General features: G+C 27.1%; 1 protein-coding gene across 2 annotated transcripts in view; it reads left to right on the top strand.

Annotated features, from left to right (window-relative positions):
* Positions 1-27,169, top strand: part of LOC121117533 (nephrin) — a 297,316-nt gene that overhangs the window by 99,863 nt on the left and 170,284 nt on the right. The window lies entirely within an intron of this gene.

The following is a 27,169-nucleotide window of genomic DNA, read 5'->3' as shown; positions in this document are numbered from 1 at the left end:
TGTGTGCCAAATGATTTGTCTGGCAATAATACTCTTCTCCATACCACTGCAAAGAAAACGTTAACATGGTTATCATCATTTATTTATTTTATTTTACTTTCTTGGACCCAGTGGCTGGCCTTAACGCTCACCTGAAAAAAACACCATAGACTTATTGGTGGGAGTACAGTAGAGCAACACACCAACAAATCATCCTGCTATACAAACTATCAGCTGATGTCCAGGGTCCAGGGGTTTTCCCGGAATCTGCGAAAAGTTACTGTCATCAAGAAAAGCTCCAGCTTCTAAGGTCGAGTCGAGGCCGTTATATACGCTAAAGGCAATAGTATTGAATAATAATTATATAATTTTTTTATTCAGATTTCCTTTGGTATTAGTTTTTATTAAAATCGTATATTTATCTCTCGAAAAATAAATAGTGTTGGTTGTTAAATAGAGTTAGCACCCTCTATATAAGATGGTCCAGAAGTAGAGCCTCATCAACAAGATAAAAATTTCTTATTAGTTATAGTTTGTCTTCTAATATGTATTAAAACTTTTTTACGGCTCATATTTTCCTGTAATTTATCAATATCTGCATCAATGTGTTTACTTTAGCTCTGGACAGCATGGTGGAGATACCTTGTAACTGACCTGCAGCTAGTAGACACAGTGTATTCCAAACATTTTTCTTCTGCCGCTTACAGAGAAGCTCATCATGAGTGTTTGTTGAGCCTTGAAACTGCATTGTCATATCCTCTATTAGAGTGTTTAGGTAGTTAAGCACAGGTGAAGATTGAGACAAAAAGTATTTTCCAGAAATAGTTCTTAATAGTCTTTGCGCCATTCTTACGCCTCGGTTTGAATATTTATGACTTGGGTAAAGAAATATCTTCACAGATTACTCTTTATTTGGTCACTATTAGCACTGTACCACTCTCTATAGCTAGGTAGAACTCAATGTAAATTAATTCCTTACTTTTAATGTTCTAGAAAAAGAACTTTTATTGTATAACTTTTTTTTTTGCTCTTGAACAAAGAAAACAACTCCGTACAACCCCTTATTTAGTTTATACTTTAATGCAAAAAAAAGCAAAATAAAGACATCGATTTTATTTTTTTAAACCTTCAAGGATAGAGAGACTTTACTCTATAAATGTCTTAATACATATACAGGGTGTCCCAGTAACGTAAATGCCAGTAGATTTAGAGTATTACGTGTTTTTGAAAATTATGAATATTGTGATATTTCAAAAAATGTCATCCAATTTTGATAATTAAATTTATAAATTTAATCAGTTACATTCTCGATCAATATAGCCGCATTTTGCCTTAATTACCAGTTGTATCCTTTTGGGGAACTCTGCACTGCAGTTCTTAACAAAGCTTGGTTCTAGGTTGATTCAAGCAGTGAGGATGATGACCTTCAAGTGGACTTCTTTTGGTGTATCAGACTCCCGAAAACTTCTACTTGATGTTCACAAAAATACCAAATTCCAGGAGGGAACAGTCAGACTGTGGGGAGGCCAAGAGTCTTTCTTTACAAGCTTGATGTGAAGGATTTTGTACCGGGTCATAATAACGCTTACTTGATCCAAAGTCTTTAAATCCTGAAAAAGAGTTATTCTTTAGACATTAAGATTTAAGTCTTGCTTCACCAAGTGGAGCATGGTGGTCTGGCTGCTGTCAAATTCACGACCTATGCCATTGATGATCACCTTGCCTATTCTACTATCAGTGGTAACTTTTAATACCTCAACCAATTTTTTCGGCCTTGATCTGGACCTTAAAGAAGCTTTTTCTGCACCTCTCCAGGTCCCTCTTTACACAGTATAGCAGTTGCAGCCACACACACACTATAGAGATCTGTGATGGTGATTTTCCAAGTATAGATAGCTCCATAATTGCAGTACAGCGTTTCTCATTGTTTTTAGTTCTTGATTGATTAGCTTTTTTTCTTTTTTTTTACGGTTTCTCTCGACAATTGTTAACAATTAGTTCTTAAGGTAATATATCTAAATATAACAAACAGGACGATAAAACGTTCCAATTCAAAAAGTGTTTCATTCTAGACGGAGGGGTTGATATAGGTCATTTAAAGTATAATTTTAAAACCACAATTTGAGTAATTGATTTTTTCCAATTGAATTCTAATTCTGGACCAATCTGTATAAGAATATTTTACAGATACATTATTAGAAACAGTGTATAGATAGAATGGATTATTTTTTATAGATAAATAAAATATTAATCTGAATTTAAGTAAACAATAATAAATATTTGTAGGAGATACAATTAGGTCTTGGGTATGTACTCATACTTATATTGAGTTAAATGCCTCAATATATAATTTATTTTATATAAAATAAATTGTAATAAGAAAATAGGTATTCTAACGTAATTAAGGAATGTTTTAAATATATTTTGGAGCAAAATATTATAAAATAATTTATTTTTTATTTCAATTAAGGTTTAAATTAAATGTGAAGTTAAAAACACATTAAAACTTGTTGAAAGAATACATATATTAGGGTAAATTATTGTGTTCTTCTGACAGGCCTTATAAAAAAATGTGAAATCTTTTAGATTTTCGGGAAATAATTATCTTTAAACTCAAGGTATAACATTAGTTAAAAAAATCTTTTAATTTATCAAAATGTATTTTAATGAGTGATCTTGTAACTGAATTAGTTGGGTGTTTTTTCACAGCATTAACATCATTAACTCATTTTAGTTTCGTCAAAAATTGCTACATGGCGAAATGAGTTTTTTTTAGGCTAAATATAAAGTTATTTTTTGTTTCCACAAAAATTTTCATGGTAAGGTTTGATTATAAATGATTAAGTAAACTAAACTAGATGAGCTTAGTGAAAAATGAGGTATATTTACTAACAAATAACTTGATTTGATATTGTAAAGGTATTTTAATTTTGTTTTTTGGAAATAAATTTGCAAAAAAAAAATCAATTTCTTAATAAAAAAGTTTTTTGGCTTTTGTATTTAATTTCTTAAATAATTTTCAGATCATCTATATTCAAATTGTTGCCCCCTTTAAAATATTTTATTTTTTTAAATTCAAATAAAAAACAAAAAATAAATGAAGAAGCATATTCATTCTGAGAGTTCTTTATTGACCTTTTTTTAAAAGAATATATGTTTTTTTTTCCTCATACGACCTTTTCTAAGAAATTTATATATATAAATAAAAAAAAATATATATTTTTACTTTTTTTAAATTATATTTTTTAGAAAAGGTCAATCTTTAATATTATTTTTATGGCCTCTTCAAAAATTAAATACAAACATCAGAAATTTTAAAAATAGATAATTTCAAATGTAAGTTAAATGAATTTCTAATAGTATTTCGAATTTGGAGCCTTGTACAATATTTTTAACTCAAGTTTTATGTCATTGTTATATCTTATAAGGAATGTTTTTTTATACATTTTCAAATTAAATGTGTATGTTTTTGTTATTGGGTCCTAAAAAACATAAGTTTATTATTCCATGCATGTTGCTGCATCACTCATATTGATTATTAAATTTCGTTGCATCATATTGTTGTGTTTTCTTTTATGATTTCACTTAAGAAACAGGGAGCTGTTTTTTCCCTCATCTATTGTAAATGACAAATATCAAGCAAAAATAGGTTATGTAGAATATATTTGTTTCCACATAACTGCGTATAAATTAGTGTTATAATAGAGATAATCAATGCATAGTGTGTTTTTAGAAATCCACGGCTTGCAAAACAATGAATAATTTCTTCTTTCTATCATGCTTCATGGTGCTTAAAATACAATTCAAATACCTATCCATTATATAAAGTAGACAACCGTTCTGTAACTTAATATGGAGCTTTTCAATACTCGTATGTCGTTATGGATTTGGAAGTTGGCCATATGATTAAACTATATAACAATAAAAACTATTGCTTTTAAAGAGGCCGCCAAATATTTTTAAGAACATTTTCAAATACAAATAACTCGTATTGTATGGTATGACAAATGAAAGATCAAAACATAATTTAAATCCGGATAATTATTTACATTGACTATTTAAGAAAAAATGTTCCAAAAGACGATGTTTGCGTATGTTTTGGACGCGTCCTAGAGATTTACGATGGAACTAGCGATAGAACGAGTCAGATAACCAGATCCGAATTATCTTTGGACGGTATAAGTAAACTTGTATTATTAGAAAAGATCTCGAACCTTTTTATGAATCTTAAAAAATATAGGAAGGATTTTTCAATTCTTAAAAAACTTATTGTATTACTTAATCCTAACTTTAAAAAAAAACCATCAATTTTGAACGTATCATCTCTATTTATCATAATTAGTGCAGAGAGTGGCATATACATGAACAATGGCATCATGCACGTTGTTACCTTTATTGTATTACTAAACGTTTCCTCTTAAAAGAAACAGAAAGAAGCCCAAAAATTAATTCTTAGTTAGACAAGTCTTGCCAACTGTGAAATTTTTATGAAATAGTTATTGGAAATTGTTAACAGCTTAAAGAAACGAATTATAATTCGACCAATTAAAGTGACCATTGATTAAGAGACGAGAAGCAAAAACATAAAAAGCTGACAGGAATTTAATCTGGATATTTCTGTGTCAGTGAGGTAACGTTGTGCCTGAGATTATTCTACTTTATTAACCCAAAAACGTAATACCACTTTTGGTTTATTATGTAATCTATAATGTCCGTGCACAGATTATTTATTATCAAGTCTTTTTCATTTTTAAAACTATATAAATTAATTTTTGTTAGAAATAATAATAAGTAATGAGTAACAAATCCTCGTTCATAATGTTGTTGGGGTTAGTTAATATTTTTATTAAATAACAAAAAAATAAAATTTATTTTCTTTCAAATCAGAAACAAGTTATTTAAGAGACTAATTCACTTAAATGCAAATTGTTGTAAAAATTATATTATATCTTTCATATATTTGCAAATCTGTATTCATTAATATTTTGAGGGTATCTATTGGTTATATGTATATATTTAAAACAACATGCAGAGTGGTGAAACTTATTCTTCTAATGAGTCGAAAAGGCCACCCAGAAAGGTATATGTTATAATCATAGACTTGAATTATTAATTATACATTACTTATGATTATATTATAATAGCTTCGCATTCTTAACTATCTTTCAAAATAACAATAACTTTGTTGTTTTTGTTTCGTTATGTATATAATTAAAGCTATTACCATACATCAAGCATAACATAAAAAACTTAGGTTTTCTAATGATAATAAAAACAAACCATTTTTGAAGATTTAATCAACAATCATTTGAATATTAAGAGGAGATGGACAGTGAAAAGATAGATAGGTTTTATAATTATGTGTGCATTAAAGTGGGTCGAAAAAAAAAAAAAAAATTAAATGATGTTGATATTTGAAGAGTTGTAATATTTTAAAGGACTATTGTTTGCAAAATTTTAGGGTTTTAGGACTTAATTTATACTCATTTTCAAAAAAAAAATTATACAATTATTACTAATTATGTTCAGAACTTTAATTTTTGAGTAACTTTAAAGTTTTTATTAGCTGAAATAATCAAATAGTTCAAGTTTTCTTCCTTATATTCAAATATTATAGGTCTTTGGTAAAATATTATGTTATTTTCAGTTTTATGCATCAAGGACGAAAAAATAGCTTTTAAATTTTTCTAACATCATAAAAAATTATTAATCATCCTTAACCTCTAATAAAAATAAGCAAAATGTTCTTGTCTTTACGCTAGATCGAATTATTTCAAAAGAAATAAATTAAATAAAAAGAGACATTTTAAAAATTTATACTGTATAGGTATGTATTGGTGAACCTATGCAAACAAAATTGTCCAGTTAATCTTTTCACGCAAAATATTTTTATACCACTACATATATTTTTCAGATACTCCGTTTTCAAAATTGGAAAAATAGATTAAACTACCTCAAAACGAATCTTCCTTATTTAAAAAATTAATTTGCTAATCTTTATAACATATATGGAAGCTTTTAGTATAAATACCTAAAATATTTGTATAAATCATGAAAATAATAACTGTAAGCATTAATTGTCTGATATTTCTTTCGAAATGAAAACACAAAATTAGGTCCATGGTAGGACATTAATGTGTATTTTGAGAAAAGCATTTAAGTATTTAAATTACTCCATCCGTCATTATCTTTGATGCAAATTCACAAGCATAATGTATATTTCCTTCTCTAGGAGCAACAATGAATTGAGCCTACACACAGTGAGTTCAAGAGAATAGTTTGTTCCGAGCACGTTGTCGAATGAGATACGTCGCTTAATAATACTATTCTTGGTTAAAGTAATTTTAATATATTGCTTTGATATACAGCGTTGTGCAGCAAAACGTGGACTTAAAAGGCTATTTTAGAAATACTCCAATATATTTTTATTTTCGATAATAGTGATAACAAAAATTTGATGAAGTTGATGACAAACTCCTCAGACAAATCGTCCGACAGAGCCACCTATGCGGTCTTCAGTTATTCACAATTGGATTTGTAGTTTTGTTGGTTTCCTCCCCAAAGTGCCTCACGTAACCAATTCTAGTGGGTTCAAATCTAGGAAAAAAGGGATATATCTCTTTGGACCTTGTACCTCTATTATTCCTGGCTTTCATGACCTCTGTCAAAAGGTAGTATAGAGCTCTCGTATATGAAGACAATCCCAATCGTTATTCACGGCCTTTTTGATGGTGGTAGTAGCCAAGGAGAAGTCGTTGCAGAAGTGATTGATCGACTTCGTAGGATCCTCCTTGATCTTCTTCTCGTAGCTGGACAGAAACTCCTGTTCCCTCTTTCAATTGCGCTTTCAACTTCCTGCTTTCATAAAGAAGTCTTCTCCATCATTTTTCATCTTGGGCACCTTGAAAACCAGGCTCCTGAAGCATCCCAATTTCTATAACTCTCGTTTCCTTAACTTCACCATATAAGAGGTCTGGGATGAACAAAACATTTTGGTTTTTTCCACTATTGATAAGGAGATAACCAAATGCTTAGAATAATTTTATGATGATGAAAGAATGTGAAAAGAATAATAACTAAACCTTCTTAATTTAATGAAAAAATTAATATTAATTAACAATTCACGTTTTGCTAGCCAACACTGTTACTAAAAATAAATTTCTAGAATATCAAAAGGAATGACGAAAAAGGTAGAAAACAACATATAAGCATTGCATATGAAATACGGACCAAATAATTGAAGCATGAAGATATAATTTTTTAATACACGTAAATGAGTCAAGTTACTTTAGGTATAAGGTATATTAAGTTACATATTTGATTACTTAAAAGTCATAAGCATAAATTAAACCCTTCAAAGCAGTAAATTAATATAACTTTTATTTAAAAAAATGAATTAACAACATAAATTTCCACTTTAAAAAATTAGACCTATTTTAGAAAATTAAAAAAATGCATTTTTTTTTCTTTCTTAATGCATCTTTTTGAGAGTTGCAAAAAGTAAGTATGTTGAACCTAGTTGCTATTTTTACATTTTATTAGTCAACACTCGAATGAACGTTGATGCTGTAAAAAAGGGATGAAGTAATTTGTTAATTGATTTGGTTATTGCATTTTTTCAGGGAATTCTTGTGATAATTTAAGTAAAAAAAATATCATGAGACTAGCAAGAGTATTAGGGTACGAAAAAGCAACAAACTTTGCTTTGATAATATAGATTTGTTTTATTAACACTAGAAGATAGCTCACCAGCAAACAACCAGTGTTACTCTACTCTTTTATTTGGATGCTCACGAATAGCTACTCAATAGATATTTGTTCTCTCCTCCAGAATAAACAGCGATTTATATTTATAATAAAAAAAACGTTGTTCAAGTTGCCAATGACAACCAACCTTGGAAGCTAAACAATGCTTAGGATATAGTTCCCAATATATATGTACCCTTAATTTCTTTTGTTTTTCAAAATGGGTAGCTTAACCAAACACGCTCGTTGTGTTATTTTGTATAAAAAAACCTTTAAAATGAACTATTGTTATTTATATTACCTATGACTACTTGCAATAACTATTGATTCATATACATTGGTAGATTTATACAAACCTGAAAATAGCTATTTTTAAACTCATAATGGACTTATGATGGGAAAAATGATGGAATTGTGGAAAGCGTAAACTTTAACATAATGATTTGTTGACAATCTGCAAAATATTTGCACATTTACTATGAATCTCTATTTTGAAGTTTTATAAGTTATCAGAAGATATGAAGTACTGTAGTTATGACTGCCAGAAGATATGCTGTCTTACAGGTCAAGGAGCTCAAGTTACCATATTTTTTATGAGCTTATGTTAATCGGGGTTATTATGTAAATTCTAATTTCATCAATTTTAACATTTATTTAAATATATGTTTTCATTACAAATTAGTAGGCAAAAAACACTCAAACGATATCTTTCGGAAGTTTAACTGACAGTTTGAATGTCTGTTTAACCATATCTGTTTGGAATTCTTTGAAACGTGTTTTTTATTTTACGCTGAGTGCAATTTCGACCGTTTTCAAATCTCTAACAACAGTATGCCTTAAATTATCAAAAAAATCTCAAGTCTTTTATTGTCAGCTATCACTATGTATTTTCTTTTCTAGTCCTGTGGGTGTTGATTTGTTGAGCTTAAACTTTTTTTGTTAATATATAAATACATGTATGATCATTTTGCTATTTATTAAAAAGAAAATACCTTTTCAACAATCTGAATTAAATGTCTTTAAGTTAACTTTGGGCCTTTTTTCTTTCTCTTTAGAAAGGAAAGTTTGAGATATACAAATACGATTGCTAAGTCAATATTTATTTTCATATCAATTTTTTTAGCTGTTTTTCCTTTTTGAACTCATGTTTACAATAAAAAAATGTTCATCATTAATTAATAAATATAAAATTAAGTGTTGACAATTTATTAGAATATTTAATAATTTTAGGAAAAAAAAATTAAATACAATGTAACTTCACTAACATAAAAATTGATAGTGTATTTTTTTGTCAGGTGTCAACTTTTTTTTTCTTATATTCCATGTATTAGTAATTTGATAGCTGGTTGATTGTATTGGAGTTAGATCTCCTGAAGGGGTGAACAGTTTTACATAGTTTGGAGAAAAATTTCCTAACAATTATAGAAAAAAATATATAGAGCGACAAAATTTCGCTGTATTTATACGATAATAATCAATAAAAAGAATTATCTTTTTTTTGTTCTTGATTTTTAAAGAATACAGGGTCGTTCAAATAAATTCGGACTACCTTTAGCTGCATCCAGATCAATAATGGAAGCAAGTAGAGATTTGAAATTTTACTTACAAGTTCTAATGATACATAAGAGAAAAAATCATTGAATATTTTTGCCATTTTTGGCAATCATTCACTCGATAGGATGCCTATAGGATATACAGACCTTGACCACGTCTGGGGGGGAGACTTTGTTCCAGTAATTGATGATAGATACAGTTAAGGAGTACAAAAAAAAATTTATAATTATCATTTTGTTTTTATTTTTGGCAAGAGTGTTGGTCAGTGTTCCAGAAGAGGACTTTAAGGATCTTTTTGGGCCAACACAAAAAATATGGGAGTGCGTTTTTTATCATTCAGGGACTTGTGACCTTTTCTCTTATATGCGCCTTCCTCTTTCCAGTAAACAGTGTAGACTATGTTCTTTAAATATATGAGTCTATTCTTGATCTATGCTGGGATGTGTCCCACACAAGCAAATTCGATGATGTTGTTCCTCCGGGTCTCCTACAGCGTTAATACCTTTTTTGAATTAAAAATGACGTGACTAACTTAATGCTAAGGCTCAACTTCTCACTTTAGAATTGAAATCGTTGAGTTAAATGATACCCTTATTGTTCAGGATGTAGTTAAAGATGGTCCATATTTATTTGAACGACACTGTATATAAGTATACCATACAGCAGAGGTACACAACAGTTTACATGATCTTATGCGACACTAGCACTCTTAAGCAATCTATACTTATATATATGCTGACTTCTTACTGTATTTGAAAAGTTACCATATACAATGAAGGTAACGCCATCAGAAATAAGTTAAGGTATTCAACAACTTCTATGGAGTCAAAGGTTCGGACTTTCAGATTCGAGATATTTGACTTTTACTGTGAAGATTATATTTATGGAATAAGGAAAAAATCAAATTGATCATTAATATATGTACGCATATAATTTTCATAAATATTATGTATAATAGTTATGTCTTAAATATTATATATGATATTTATGTCTTAAATATTATATACGATGAAAATTGATGTAAGGATATAAATATCCGAATGACGTTTTCATTTTATTATTATTGTTCCTTATAATTTATGTATATTTATAGATCTCATCAAAATAGCCAATAAAATTATGTTCTATGTATAAAAGATTTCAATTATTTTTATATTCATGTAAAATTTATTTCATCAAAAAATGATTTAATGTTCTCTTTTTTGTAGCAACATCAATATAATAATTGTTGGAAAAATGTATCTCTGCGAGTAGTAAATATATACTAAAAAAGGCAGCTAAAAGGATTCGGATTTTATTTTTTAAATCTTTTTATTCTTACACTAGAACAGAAATAATTCTACTTTATAAGGCTCTTATCTCAAAAAGATAAGAAGTGAGAGTTTTTTGTTTTTTTGGATTTATTTATCCTTATTATTATTATTTTTTTGTCTAATTCTTTTTAAAATATATATATATATATAATCGAAACTTTATAGTTCGGCTCCTGTACAAAATGCATTAAATAATCCAATTTATAATATGGAAGTTTTTCAATTGAGAATAAAAATTCCAATCAAAAAATAAAGAAAGAAAAAAAAAATTCTTGGCATCGGACTTAATTTACTCTATATCTCCTTTTACTGGGGCTTCATACTATAATTTCTACTTTTCAACAATTTTCCTCTCACAGTAATAAATAGTCAGAGAAATAAATAAAATGAGCCTCATTTTTCATTAAGTTTTTATTTTTCTCGGTCAATTTTCTCTTTAAATGGATTTTAATGTGAAGCAATTTCACTCTGTTTTCTCTCTTCTTTAGAATATAGATCTAAATATATATACTTATGAAAAATAACAACCAATAATCATAATATGTATATACATAATTATATCATTATTTATGGTAACGGGGATATCATAAATAAACGTTTTTTATGAATCCTCAAATTATTATCATAAAACAATACTGATGAAAATGACAGTGTCTTTTTGTATTTTTTTTAAGGGGGAGAGGGAGGGTATAATTTATTGTCTTATTAATACCTACATGGGAAAAAGGTTAACCAACGAAATACCTATGTTCTTGATCTATATTAATTAAGCAAACTTGGTCTGTCTGTATGTAGGAATGTCTGAAAACAGACACGGGCTGGATTATATAAAGTGCTTCATCATTTAAACATATTTTTGAACTAAGAAATAATAACTTAATCGTATTAATGAAATATTCCAGACGTGTTCATGTATACAAAGAGCACTGTTTCTGTTTTTATTTTTCTGATTGGTCTCTTATATGTATCATAGTTCATATGCATTAACAGTACATGTAAAAATTTGAATAAAGTATTAACGATTGTATGTTGAAATGAATTTTGTTTGTGAGTGCTCTCAAGACTAAATTACTCATCAGTCATCCCAGCATATCAATTTTTTTTTCTCCAATTCTTCTTATTATTTTTTCATCTAGAGGATATAACGCCGTTACGATTAGTTACGTGTGAGTGAGATCATGAAAAACGAGTAACAATGAGGATTTATTGGGGAGTAATCTTTTATATTATTAAAGCAAAATTTGTATGTTACCCGATGCCTAATTACTCAGGGGAACCCCGGGTACTACCTCTATCTTTAACACTGTTGTTTGGTATACTGGTACAATAGTGATACTTGGGTACTGACACATTTAAAACAGTACTATACAAATTGGTATTGGAATCTATACTTGTGACACCATTGCGAGATTGAATAATATCCCATATTTCTAAATTAAAAAATTGACATTGATAAAAAAAATCAAAAATGAAAACTGTTTTGTTATTTTGTAACCAAATTTCTGAATAAAATAAAAACGAATTTTTGTATGGGTTACCCCCCTCAATTGCGTTTACGACGTTATTATTTAATATTTTTTGTCGAAGGAGTATGGAAATATCGATACTCACTTTGCAACTAAAATAATGGTATCATCACAGCATTAGTCTAAGTTATTAGTATTTTATTTCTGGATTTGTTTAGCCTACCGTTACTTTTTTAGGGCCTTTAGTAACCCTTAGGTTGATGTTTTTCAAAATATGTATTTGGTTTTTATTTTTACATTTTTTTTTACTCCTCCTTCAACTTCATTTATTATCATTATTTTATATCTAATTTATGCTTGCTCAAAAATGAAGGTGAAGAAGGGTTGGTCTACCTCAGAATTGGATGACTTTTTATAATGAAACATTTTTAGATTAGCACAGAAATTTAGCGATTGAGACATCAATGGGCCACTTTTTTAGGACTTAATGGAGCTACAAGTACCAGTAGCAATATATTTAGTAAAGTAACGTTACAAATTTCCAGGCACCACTATAATACCGATATACCAAACGAAGCGTGTTCATAGGGTTAATTTGTATACAAAAATTTATTTTAAATATCTTGTCAAAATAAATTGTATTAAATAAGAGTGATTTTGTGTTGGGTTGTTGAAACCCCCATGAAAATATCCACGTTAAGATTTGAAGGGAAAGTAAGGAGATTTGAATATCATAAGCATATTCTTAATGTAGCTTTTTCATAATGCATATCAAGTATTCTTTCATATTTTCTTAGAAATACTTAGTTTTAGTTTTTCGCAGAAAACCAATATAATATTCATACATAGATAGATAACCATGTGTTATTATTATACATAAAGGTGGTAAACTATGACCTTTACAAAAAAATATGCGAAGGTGGGTGGATCATCATCACATTACCCCCTACATTTTTATATATGTATATTTCTGTGTAAATACTTTTTTTTTGAAGAGACACGTAATATTTCATTATGTTTGTAAGAGATTTAAAAGTGTGATCAGGTATGAATATAAGGTGCTTTTGAAGTCATTTTGATCTCCTTCCTTGTAGTATATATATATATAACCGAGTTTAATATTAAGAAGAAAAGTAGTTTATTAGTTATGAAAAGATATATGTTACTTTGTCTTAAAAAAATGATAAAAATCACTCTCACGACTAAGTAAAGAGAGAGAGAGAAAAAAAAAATAAGGGGTACAAAGAAATGAAGTGGAAATGGTTTGTTATTGTTTTTTATTAGTAGTAGTATTTAATTTTTCTCAAAGTAAATGATGATCTTCAAAAACCAAATATAGTACTTAGTGAAGAAAAATATACTATATGTGTATGTAGCTTTGAAGTAAGATGTAGAACTAAAGATATGTATTTTTTTTAAAAGCGTATCATTAGTATAACATATTTGCTAGAACATTTGAAGTTTTCAGATTTGTTTTTGAGCATCGTTACATCTGCTCTATCTCGCAACCTATTATCAAGAAATAAAAAATAGAAAAAAGACATAAAATCAGTTAGTAATTAGACAATTCTTCCAAACTATCAAATTACTATTTTTTAATAATTATTGAGAATAGTTCACAGTTTAGCAAGAACACATTTGTATTTCCTTAGAAAAATGGAACAGCGTCGTTCTTTGTAAGGTCTCTTGTACTCCGTACCTCTGTTTTCTGCGACAGTCCTGGATGGTTGTTGTTACTTCTTGTTACTATTTTCATCCCTTTTATCTCCTACTTACGATCCTGGAGCTAAGTATTTTTGAGACACAGATGGTTCTTTACCATTTCCAAAGCGGACATGAGAGATGGATTTTACTTTGAGTCAAAGATAGTCTAATAAATAATTGCAAGCTAGAATATAACTTTATTAAACTATATTGGACTGCAAGTAAAGGACAACTGATTCCCCAGGAGAATGTACATTAAATGCTCTCATAACCATGTATCAACAAGATAACAATCGCATTACAGCACTACTAAGTAATACCCATAAAAAACTACAAATACATAGTAAATTTGATCATAGCGAGGAAGGTTTACCATAAGTATAATTAGCAATTTACCGTTCCCAAAACTATCGGTCCAGTAACTCACATATAAAAGACTGGTCCTATAAAATAGCAAATGAAAGGCTCAAAGATTAACTTTACCATTTATCATCAAACTTGAATCCATTAATATTGATTTATTTTTTTAAATATTGATAAGTATTTTTTATTTGTAAGGTATAAGATATTTACAATTGTAAGTGAGTGCACAGAGAAAAAAAAGGAAAAAATCATATTTTTTCAAAAATTATGTTTCTACCTTACATTAATTTACTATTTGATCATTCACAATATTTCACAAATACTGCTTGGAATTATTCAATATATTTTGTACAATTGTATATTCTTAAATATGTATAACATATTTAAGAATATCTTCATTTTTGATAACTTCAATTACTGATGTATCAAAGCGATAGTGGTGCACTAGTTACACTTTTACACTAGGCCCACAATTTGTACCAAGTAATTTTATACCTTTTAATTAATGCCTTAGAGCCTTAACACTACTTCTTCTAGATTATTTTAATGTTTATAAGATATACAAAACCACAATGTATTTTTGATGCATTTGACTACCCACCAGTAAAAAAAAAATATCAAAAGAGGTAAGCTTGGTGGTTATTGAATGTATATTTTTCTTACTTTGAAGAAAATAGTGAAGGAAAAAATTTTCTGATATCATCAATCTACCAATTTTTGATAACAGCTTGTAGAATTTCACTATACTACGGTTTTTAATCCTAAATTAGTACCAAAACGACATTATATATAATTTATGTCTTTTTAGCCATATGTATGAATTGGACCGAATCAGGACAAATGGTTTATTTATTCCAATATTACATATATGCAACTTTTTTCTTATTATTTTAAGATTAGAAGTCAATTTTTTTAAGATTAGAAATCAATTTTTTTAAATTCTCGTTTTAATATGATATTAATAATAGTTATAAAATAATTCAATTCATGTATAGAGCTTTAAAATTGATTTTTTACCTTTTCACTTCTTCTTTTGTTGTCCTTAAAAAGTTAACAATAAACGTGAAAAAAAAATTATTGTAAGACATTGTAATACCATTAAAATAGGTGTTAAATAAACGATCTGTAAATTAAATTCCTTATGTGCAAAAAAAACAAAAACATCGTATTTCGGCCATTTTAACAACTACACACAATTCACGCATTATTTCATCGATATAATACTTGATTATTTAAAAATAGTTTTACACTAACGTTTAAGGCACTAACGTCTTTATTGCCATATCACCATAGAAAATTGTATTTATAGTATTTTTGTCCAAAGACAAAAAAAAATTATGGCTATCTCATTGAATATTCTTCAATAGCAGTTACAACAAGTAATACTTGTCCCTTAATACAGGGCTAATTTTTTTGGTTTTAATAGTTTATTCTCATATATGACCGAGCTAATAGAGTAGATAATAAACACGGCATAAATAACTAAATAAGGGTGAAGCTGATGCCTAACAAGTTTTGAAATTTTGATGGATAACAATTAAAAAATTTCAAATATATATGTACATGAAGTAATTATTGACATATTATGAAATTCTCTTTTTTTTTTTTGTAATTACTGGTATTTTCCCTAAAAAATGCTATAAATGTTTTATAACCATTTGTTTGTTTTAATCGAAAATATTTATAAAGTAAAAATAATTTATAGACACATTCAAAACCCCCAAATTGTGATTTTTATCATTTTTCTCACTTTTTCAATAAAATTGCACATATTTTTTGATTTGGTTCATACGTAGTATCGAAAGAAGTTTAGTTTCTTTGGGTAAAGTCGGGATATCAGCTTCACCTTAATGTATTTACCTTAAATCACTTCCACCTATAAATTAACATGCGTTTATTTAAAAAAATATTTACATATACATATGTATTGTATATACATATTGGGCAGCAGTTAAAAAGATTTTAGTGAGTCTCTATGAACATTTAAGGTAAAAAAATATGATAGAGTGAAGAAAAAAATCCTACTACAAAAATGGAAAATATTTCTTTAATATCATATAAACATTGAATTTCTTTACAATGCATGGAGTAGTATTTGAATAGGTTTTTGAATATCTTGATATATGTATGTATGTATAGTCTATATTTTCTTCTTTAATGTGAAAGATTCCATGACTGAAAGGAACAATAATAATAAAAATAATCCATAGACAGAATTACATAAAGAACATTATTTCAAAAATTTAAATGATAAAATAGTGCAAATTTCTCTAAAAAATGAATTAAAAAAACAATCAGTAATGTATAAATTTTTCCTATTTTTTTCAGGTAAGAACCAAAAGAAGAAATTAGAAGTAATAAAAGTACTAAAATTATATTATTAAAAATCAAAGCTTTTGGAATACGTAGATTATACAACGTACATCTTTAATAAACACAGTTGGGCAGCAAAACGTGGACTCGAAAGGATGCGTTAGAAATATCTTGGCTACCTTGAAATCCAGTCATGATGAGAAGATGTTTATTATAAAAGTTTGTTTATATAAAAATGAGGGTAGAACCAGAATGTATTAAAATAATCACTCATACTTCCCATATTATTGAGAAAATTAATAGTCAACGTTTTGCAGCCCAACTCTCTGTGTGCCCTGTTATCTCAAAATCAAGCCGGAAAAATCATTTTGATAATTAATTGAATCTGGATTACAATTTTATTCAAAGATAAATTATTGTAAATTCTCGTAACAGAATATTCTTATAAATCCTTCTTAAAAACTGCATATGGCACCTAAATAAGATAAAATTTATTTTAACCATGACATAAATAGACATGGCTAGATTTTATTTGAGATGTTCATTAACGGGGGGGGGGTTATCAGCCAAATGAAAATTTAAACCTATTGCTAACGTTCTTGCTGCTTATCTCAAAATATCCAAGGAGTTTGATTACAAATATTATAATTTTCTAAAAAATATCCACGAAATATATAATTGATATCAAAATGAAATTGAACATATTTCCTATTTTTAATTTTTTATAAGATTGTTTTTATGTTTACTAATAATGTATTTACCTCACAAATGTATGGTATATAAAAAAGTTGGTACAAACAATTAATCAACTAAAAATTCGAGGAGAACTCACTTTTTATTTGCATAGATTAAACTTATGCAAAAAATATATTATTAATTCTTTTTGATTTATTGTCCATCAATTCAAGCTCTAATGAATGGCCCATGTCAAATGGACAATATTCAACAACCATATAGGGTATAAATCTTCATAAAACCTTTCTTTACATATTTTTTAAAAATTTCATTTCTGTCTCATTCCACATCAAATCACCCAAAAGTAGTTCTCTCTATAGCTGCAAATTTGATCAAATTTAGTTTCAATTGGATTTTTACTTGCAAATTCCAAATATATTTTTTTCAAATAAACGATCGGTTCCCAAAATATTTTTGGAATTTAGAAAAAAAAAATGTTGGTATTTTCCTAACAATGTCCTACGGAACAAAAAAAAGAAAAGAAAGTGTTCCAGCTTTACAAAAAAAACTTGAAAAATATTTTATAGGTTAGAATAATGTTCATCATAACCAATAAATGAAAAATAATGATTAAGGCGGTATTTTAATCTTAATTGATGATGCAAAGAACTTTTGTCTCCTTCAAATTTTTAACAAGATATGCTGCTTAAAGATGACATTATAGGACAAAAAAAATTGCATAGTATATTTTCTTACTTTATCACAGCTTTTCCGACCTAGCCGTAATATAAATTCGAAAAATGTTGAAAAACAAACCGGCCTAAAGTACATACTATCCCCTCCTCACTCCCCTCCTCATTTCAATCTACTCTAATTCAATCCCATCTCTTCTGTCTTCATTTTACTCATTGATTAAGAGCAAATATGTTTCTTCATTACTTTTTCTTTCTTTTCTATCCATTACTACTGTCTCCTTAAGAAATAAGGTTTTTTACAAACATATAAGTATTATACATATATGTGTACTTGTATTTTCTCTATTTTTCAAAAACCTTACACTAAAAATAAAAACTCCCAACAATATGGTTGAAAAAAAAATATCTATTCTTCTTTATATTTCAAAATTTACTAAAGTAAGCAGTATTTCCATAAATTGTAATTTATGAGAACATTACCTTTATATAAACATTTCTTTTGTCCCTTTCATGGTCTTAGCTCTCTTCTTCAGAGAGACTAGGATATAGATATATATTGTATCTGTATTAATGGTGTATTTGGTATATAGTTCCTCATAAAGATGCAACTCACAACTAACAAAAAGTTTGGGACACTGAGTTATTTATTTAATTGATGTATCTAAAATTAAACTAACAAATTACCTTGTGGACAATATTTTTTTCCTTCAAATTTCCAAGCTAATTTATGTATGGCTCTTGAGGAACTGAAACTGTTTACTATCAAAATAAATGAAATGAGATATTCATACTTTTGTATAGTCAACATTATCCAAACATCAGAGAGAAAACAATCTTTTTTTTAACATTTTTTTAATCATTTATGTTTAGCTTGGATTTTTTTTTCCATCACAAACCACCAAATGTAATACCTATGGAGACGACTATGTTTTACATTAAATATAAATACACTTTTGCAATGTATCTTATGTAAGTTTTTTTACATAATTCAATGACCCCATTGATGGAATGATTTTTAATCATTTTAAATCTTATTTTTTGACCATACTTTAATGCAAAAATCATCAAAATAATATAAAATTACATATAATAACATATTTATACTCGTATACGTGATTTTCTAGTAAAATCATTAATCTTTTAATTCGTTAAGCATTAAAAATGATTTTCTTCAAAATATAATCCAACATGACACTTACTATATTATGGTTAAATGCAATATATACGAATGTGTCTTAATTTATGAGGTCAATTGAAATGTCATAAAGTAAGTTAACATCATAAAGGTCATGAATAGAAAAATAATCTGAAAATGATGGAAAAAATCATCATTATATAATTTAATAATATTATTTGTATTTAGAATAAGATAACTTGAAAATGGATTAATGTTTTAAAAAAAATTGTCATAAAAAAAGTTATGAGGTGTTGATTTGATTGATATGGAAATTACTTAAAAATTAATTAAGCTAAATACAACAAGAATGCATTATTTTTTCAAACCGAAAAATATAATTTTTATATGCTTTTTCATTTAATATGACCTTAAAAGCATAAATATTGTTTTCCCTTTAATTAAAGCTTATTTCCATTAGTTTAGACTCTTAAAAGCGAAAATAAAGCTTATTTTTTATTAAACACATCAACAAATGAGCGCAATTTATTATACATATAACAATTTTAACTAATACAAAACACACACATATAAACATAAATATTGTTGTTATTGCCAAGAGAATTAGTGTCAAAATGTTCATATCTTGACACTAACTTTCTCATTTGACTGTCCAATTACTTTAATGATAAAAACTATAATTAGGTCAAGATATATCGGATTAAACAAAATTTGCATTGATTAATACTTTTTTTTGAATTTAGAACTATAGAAATTTCTAATTTATAGTCAATTGGTTTGAAAGGTTATTGAACCAAAGTAGAATTGAAATTACTTATATTCTGCTATCTATAGAAAAACTATTTTCAGAACGGAATCAAACTATGTTAGTGAAGCAATTGTATGAACTTTATTATTTACATCAAGTGTCGGGGGGTATATTGGCGTATGGTGGTACTGGAGTATTAAAACATTTTATACTAAACTTTTATTGGAACTGATACTTGCAGCATCATTAATTTACAATAATAATATTGAGCTGACAATGATATAAAGACCCTTGCACTCTCTTTAAACAAAATTGTATTTTTTAAAAAGCCAGAACGAAATTCTGAAATTTACTTATTATAAGCCTTTCTGAGCAAGACAAGCATTTAAATTTGATATCCCCTATTTCTTAAGAGAAACTTATAGTACATGTTCAATTAAAGTAGAAAAAAATATTATAGAATGTAGCGCAACGGACAATGCATTTGGGAGAAATTATTCTCACAAACTCAATGTGCGTAGATTCGCGCCCTGGATGTTCATGGAGAAGGAAATATACTTTATTTATATGGCTTTCAAAGAAGATTCTTGTGTAGTAACCTGTACAAAAATATATAAATTCGATTCGTTAGTTTGATTAAAATATATATATTAATTGATCTAAAATAATTCGGTAGCAATATCTTCATAATGATACGAAAGATATATTGAGTTCGTTTTTTAAAATTAATATGATTATACATAGCTCGCAATTTAATTTAAAAATCTGCATTTTGAATGTAATTTTGTTTTGATAAAAATAATAACTTATTGACAAAGTATTTGGACATTAAGTAAGAGCAAATATAAATATTGTACGTCACATAATGGTTTATTATTTATATAAATATAGATTTTGTATGTAGAATCATTGAAAAAAAAATTAATTTTATTAGAAATAAAAAGTAAAAGCATTGGAGATTCAAGTGGACATTATATAGATAATAAGTGAATTGCCTTACAAAAATAAACCATATTTTGTTATCCTCAGTTTGAAAAGCTTGAAATCTTTCTAATCCTAAACTTTACAACTAAAGTTGTATAAATAATTAATTGGGTCATATGATAGGGAAAAAATACAAATTTCTTACTTATAACTTTAATATTGTTATAAAAACCGCATTGCATCATTGAGAAAATGCTTAAATCAAATCTGAAATAAAAATCTATTTATATGTAAAAATATTACATTAAGAAAGTCTTAAGACCAGTAAGTCATTTACTTTGAACTGAAAAAATGTATTTAGATTACTCAATATATAAAAGAGGAAAAATCAAACTTTTTTTATATTAGAACAACAAAAGGATTCTAATTTACAATAGATTTACAATTAAAATAGAAAATTTTAAACGCGCAATATCCTATTGCCTGTAAAAATGTAAAAGCTTTAATATATTATATTTATAGTAATATATTTGAGTATGTGTGATTTACAACACAACGATCTTACTCTAAGAATTCTTTTTTTGTAAAAGTTTTATCGGTCATTTATGCTCTTATTATTTACATATTTATATAATTCTTTATATATATATATAATGTTAATTCATTCGCTGTCGAGTTTTTTAGAGAAGAAGGAAAAACACAAAAAGAGATGTAAGAAAAAACTTCTAATTCTTGGAGTTTTTTATCTTTTCATTAAGGATGGAAAGGAAAATAAGTTAAAACAACGTAAATCATCTTTTTCCTTCTTCTTCTTCTTCCCATGTGGAGATAATGTAAGAGATTAAAAAAAAGGTTTGGAGGGAGAAAAAAAAAATATCTTTTCTCGTCATAGTTTTAGCTATAAATCCTAAGGTGTGGTAGAAAAAAATGTACCACAAAAAGGCTGATTAAGAAGAGATATTCGATGATAAACTTTTCCATTCTTTCTTTGTAATTATGGTACTAAGATTTGAAAAGAAAGCTTAGGATTATATCTTTTTTTGTTATAATAGGAATATTTTAGAACAATTTCCTTATCATTCCAGATACACTTTATCTCTAAAATAGGCTATCAATCAAACATAGAGTATTTCTAAAAAATTATAGAAATTCGGTACCTTGGAGCTGTGGCGGGTAATACTAACAATAGTAATTTTTTAAATCCTTGTCTTATAGGCTTATATAATTTCCACTGTTGTTTATTTTCTAATGTTGGTATTCGATTTGGACATCTTGTGGTGGTCTAAGACATCAATCTAAATTGTTCTCATTGTAACATTTGGTCAACGATCTACTTACAATCGAACTGGGAAAAAACTCTGTCTCAGACTGAGTTTCAAAATAATTATAAGCATTTTATACTGATACTTGAATTATTACTCTGGCGTTCTGCCACCCGTCCTCCCCTCCCCCGTCTGATCGGGGGTGGGTTTTCCATGTATCATCATTTCTTTTTGTTTGTCTTTTTATTTTTTTGGGATAAAGTTCTTATTCAACTTCTTTCTTTGAAAAAATCATTTATTTGTACATCACTTTAAAGAGACATAACTTATTTGTTATAACAACTAGAAAATTTTTTATTGAAACTTTCAAATTTTGTAAAATGACTTCTTTTAAATACTTCTTTGAGACAAGCACAACTCTGATCGGTAACAACGAAATTAAATTCTTGATAAAAAAGATTTATATCTTTATATGTTTATAATCCTCAAAAAGTAATTTTCTAATATATTCCATAATTTGTGGTCGGGTTTCCTTCAATTGGGGATACAATGTTTCTGAAATCTACAAGTGTTTTTTTAATTTTTATACTTAAATGCCGAAGCAGTTACGTCAAAATATTTACATAAATAAAGGTTTTAGTTTAAAATTAAAGCATTGGAGAAAGATTATATTTGAATGTTACTAAAATTTACAAAAAAAAAAAGAGTATAAAGCTGATAAAATTGGTAATATAAGAGGTAAAAAATACGACATTCCCAATAAAACTAAAATATTTATTGAAAAAACAAAAGACATGCAACAAATTTAAATTTTAGAGTCTGAAAATCATTTTCAAATACTTTAAATGGTGTCTTTAAGTTAACAGAAGGTACTTAATTTCTTCTCTAGCCAAATTCAAAGAATCAATCTTCAAAATCTACAAGTTTCTCTAGATTTATTATTCAATTAACTACACTGAATCAAAAGTAAAAAAAATAATAATAACAGTTTACAAATGGATATTGCTATTTTTTTTTTTTAATTCACCTCATTTTCAGTTAGTACTAACCTTAAAAATACAGCTGTCAAAATTTGATGATAATTTATAATTTAGTCTGTAGTTATTGTAGAAAGTGTGATACATATTTTATCATTTTCAAAACAATGGAGGAAAATATTTCGTGTTTTATTTTTACAGTTCTTCTTGATGGGAAAAAAAATACCATTCAATCATAAAAATGGCTAAAAAAGTTATATGGTCTATCTAATCAATAAAGTAAATAAAAAAAAATTTAAACAAAAAATATTATTATATTAAAAAAAAGACCAAATTTGAACGGAAAAAAAGTAAATTTTGAACGAAAAAAAAACAAAAAAACTTTCCAGCCTATTTGTTTTCTAAAACAAATCCAGTCAAATCATATATAGATGGAATTTGAACATTTAAAGAATGTTTTAGATTATCTTATATAAATATTTGTTTCGTATTATTCCATTTTACGAGGAAAGATACAATTAGTTACAACTATTTTATGTATGGAGGAAAAAAACAAGCAATCTAAAAGCATTCAAGCAAAGACATGGAATATAAAAATGGACCAAAAACAAATATCCAATGTTTAGCTTTATTTACATTTCTATTTAATTCTGAAAAAAAATTAAATGCATAATGTTACCATTTTTCATGGTTTTATGGCAAAAATATGTTCATACATTTTATGTAGAGTACATATAATTATGATCTAATTAGGATGGGCATTTTTTAAACATGTACGTACATATAATTTAAATTAGGGTGAGTTTAGTGTCCAACAAATTCTTAAATTTGGGCAAATTACGCGTAACCTTTATTTGGTAGTGTGGAGGGATGTTGCTAGCTTTCATCATTTGGGGGAAGAGGACTTACGCCCAAAAATTATTAACACCATATTAAAATTAATTCTATAAGTTGGTTTATTATATGCGTTGTGCATAACATGAAATCAAAAAATGAGATGACTAATTTTAAATGCAGGATATAAATAACTTCAGATAAGAATTATGCAATAATTGAATAATTCCATGGATGATCAATATATTAATGACATAATTTTAATAAAAATACTAAAGTGTAATTATTATATAGTACATTATAAAGTTCAAATGCCCTCCGTTATATTACTAATAAATACATTATGACCATGTAATGATGGTTTCAATTATATACCAATGTTGTAATGAAATAATAAAATTTAGGGCAACTTCTACAAAACAAATATATATATATATATATATGAATAGAGGGGCTTAAGTTCGACAAAAATGAACTAGGACGGCCTGGTTTTATGTATGAATCTGAGGAATATATATCTGAATTAAAATTCATTAATATTAACCATACCTCCAGAGGTACATAATTTTTTTTTTTAAAGTGACAAAAACTATTAAATGACATATTGGGTTTTTAAAGTTACACAATTTTTGTTTATGTAAATGTATATATAATAATACGATACAATTGTTATAAAATATTAGTATTATTTTTTCGAAAAACTACCATATATACCAGAAATTGGAAGACAGTTTCAAAAAATGTTAATATTTATATTATTTCAATAGCTCTACGAACTATATGTTTTTTTTTCTTTTTGAATTTATAAAAACACTATTTTATGTGCGTATTAAAAAAAAATTAAATTCGTCTTTATTAAATTTATCTATATTTATTCAAAAAATTGACCACTCACGTAATGGTAATTTTTTATAATTTTATGTCACTTTTTTTAAAATTTCAAAGACCTAGTACTCAACGTAAATATTAATATTTTTTTAAAAATTGTACAGATATGCTAATTAAGCCTTTAAACAGTTTTCAAAAAAATTAAACTTGTTCTTTCAATGTTGGGGAATCAGCATCACCCTAGATTATATATCAAATTATTTAAATAGTAATATCAAATAGAAACAACAAATAACAACATAAGGATTGTCATTATGGAAATTTTACTATTGGTTTTTATGACTCACAATGTTTTATATACGATTTACTAACCAACCGATATATGTACTGTCTCAGCATAATTGGACAATAATTTGCAATAGCTGTTTCTTTGAATGGTGGTTTGTCCTTATTATATAATATATATCTCTCAATAGTTTATACAATACCATTAATACAAAAGTTTATATATAAATCAATATATATATATTTATATTTTTATGTATAATTTTTTTTTCCACAGCTTCATTGGCAACTCAATTAGACGTTCCCTTCTTAATATTTTCTTTAAAAATAAATAACACACAAAGATATAAATAAAATACTACTCGTATAACTCAGAAGTAGATACTTAATCAATAATACAGTTCCTTGAAGCAAATGATTGAAGAAGAATACTGAGGTGCGTCTTATCTGATACTTTTTGTATAAATATATTTATCTATTGTATGAAAACTTTTTTATTAAGAGTGAATATATATAGAGTTTCTGACCAAATTATTAGATATACTTTAAGATAGGAGATATTGTGTGATTTCACAATTCCTTTGATCTGGAAATAATGAATACGGAAGGGAACTAAGTGTTCTCTTGAATTCGATATACACAAGTCGCCCCCAAAGAAGGAAATATACATTATGTAGGTATGTTACAAAATACAAAATTACAATAATACGAAAAAAAAACTTGCAAAAGTCTATAAGTGCTTTGGGAATCCCCATAGTCATGCTTGATATTCAGTACTTAAATTGAGAAAAATTATTTGACGTCATTTATATTTAATGTAGATAAAATCATATTCTTTCACACACTTTAATTTTTTTTTCAATATGTTTCTTTGTTTAATCACAACTGTTTGCTGAAAAATGAATCATCGAGAGATTGGGATTTAACTATTGAAATAAAAAGTATGTATAACGGACGTTAATACATAGATGTATTTAGTTTCTGCTAAAGTTTGCAATCAATCTGTTTATACAAAGTTAATAAATTTCAACCCAACATTAGCAACTTCAATCTTTATTAAAGCACAATATGAAAGTACTTTATCTTATTTATGTTTTGTTTTTGTTTTTCCAATTGCAGGAATTTAAAAGTAACAACTTTTGCACAATACTGTACTCTGTAATTCCTACAAAAATATGTTCAATTAGCTTGAGGTTTAAGAAAGTTGTGTTGTTACATTGAAATATCATATTAGATCACAGATTTTGGTGAACGTTAAACCATAAGTAGTAGGATAAAAAGAGATGCAATTCCCGTTATAGATTGGTAATATCTTCCCAAATATTGAAACTGGAGACATGATTTTGCTTTCAAAATACCTACTTTTTACCATTTTCTATTAGATAAAACATGTTTAGAAGGAAATTTTTTTGTAATATACCTACATCATGTATACGGACTTGAAAAAGTATGTCAGATGGAGCAATTTTAATACTATGATATTTATTTATACTTAATCAACGCAACTCTATCTGACTAATTAAAGGAACATAAAGAACAGAACAGAAGTAAACTAATTAAGACAGTCATTGGAATAAAAGTTGCCACTATTCCTTCATTGCAGCTCATGGGACATGATCTTTTCTAGGGATTTTGTATTTCATTGTGGGGATTATGCTAACAATTTATGGATATGACCTGTGCCTTCTTTTGAATACAACTCACAATATGTATCCAGGTCATACAATAGTGTACTATTCGAAACAATATATTATATTTGCGAAAAAATGTTAAATTTAGGCACAGTATAATAGCAGAAACTTCAAAAAAAAATTACAATTACACGATCCTTATATTATGTTGAAGGTCAGAAAAACTTTTGATTTTTTAGTAACAGTATGTTTTATCGGAAAGGGGTTGCCTACTGAATAATAATTGGACTGCTAGATACAAAAAGATGAAAAACTCATTGATTTATTTATTTATTTTTGAAAAAGCCAACAGCTGCCTAAAAATAATAATAAAGACTAAAATTACATCAACATCACTAAACTTCATATACATTTGACATTCTGGATTGTTACTGAAAAAATGATTTTATGAGAACTGTTGCACACAGTTCTTCTTTTATTATTTATCAAACTGAGTCTAATCCCTGACATCTCTTATTGAATTTATGAACCAAAGCTGCAATACTAATATTCTACAAAAATGTACTACAACATATTCAATGATTGTAGATATATTCAGGAAAGTGGAGAGAGAGTTTTCATGAGACGTCAGCATTGTTAATACTGGTCATTTTAGGGCTTAAACAACCAAGTTTAAAAAAAGAGTACACTATATAAGTTTGCCCATACGCCATATTTTATCTTTCTATCTGGAAAAT

This window comes from Lepeophtheirus salmonis, chromosome 5, assembly GCF_016086655.4.
Source record: "Lepeophtheirus salmonis chromosome 5, UVic_Lsal_1.4, whole genome shotgun sequence".
NCBI lineage: Eukaryota > Metazoa > Arthropoda > Copepoda > Siphonostomatoida > Caligidae > Lepeophtheirus > Lepeophtheirus salmonis.
Note: the sequence above shows the minus strand (reverse complement) of the source record. Positions and strands in the feature narration are given on the sequence as shown.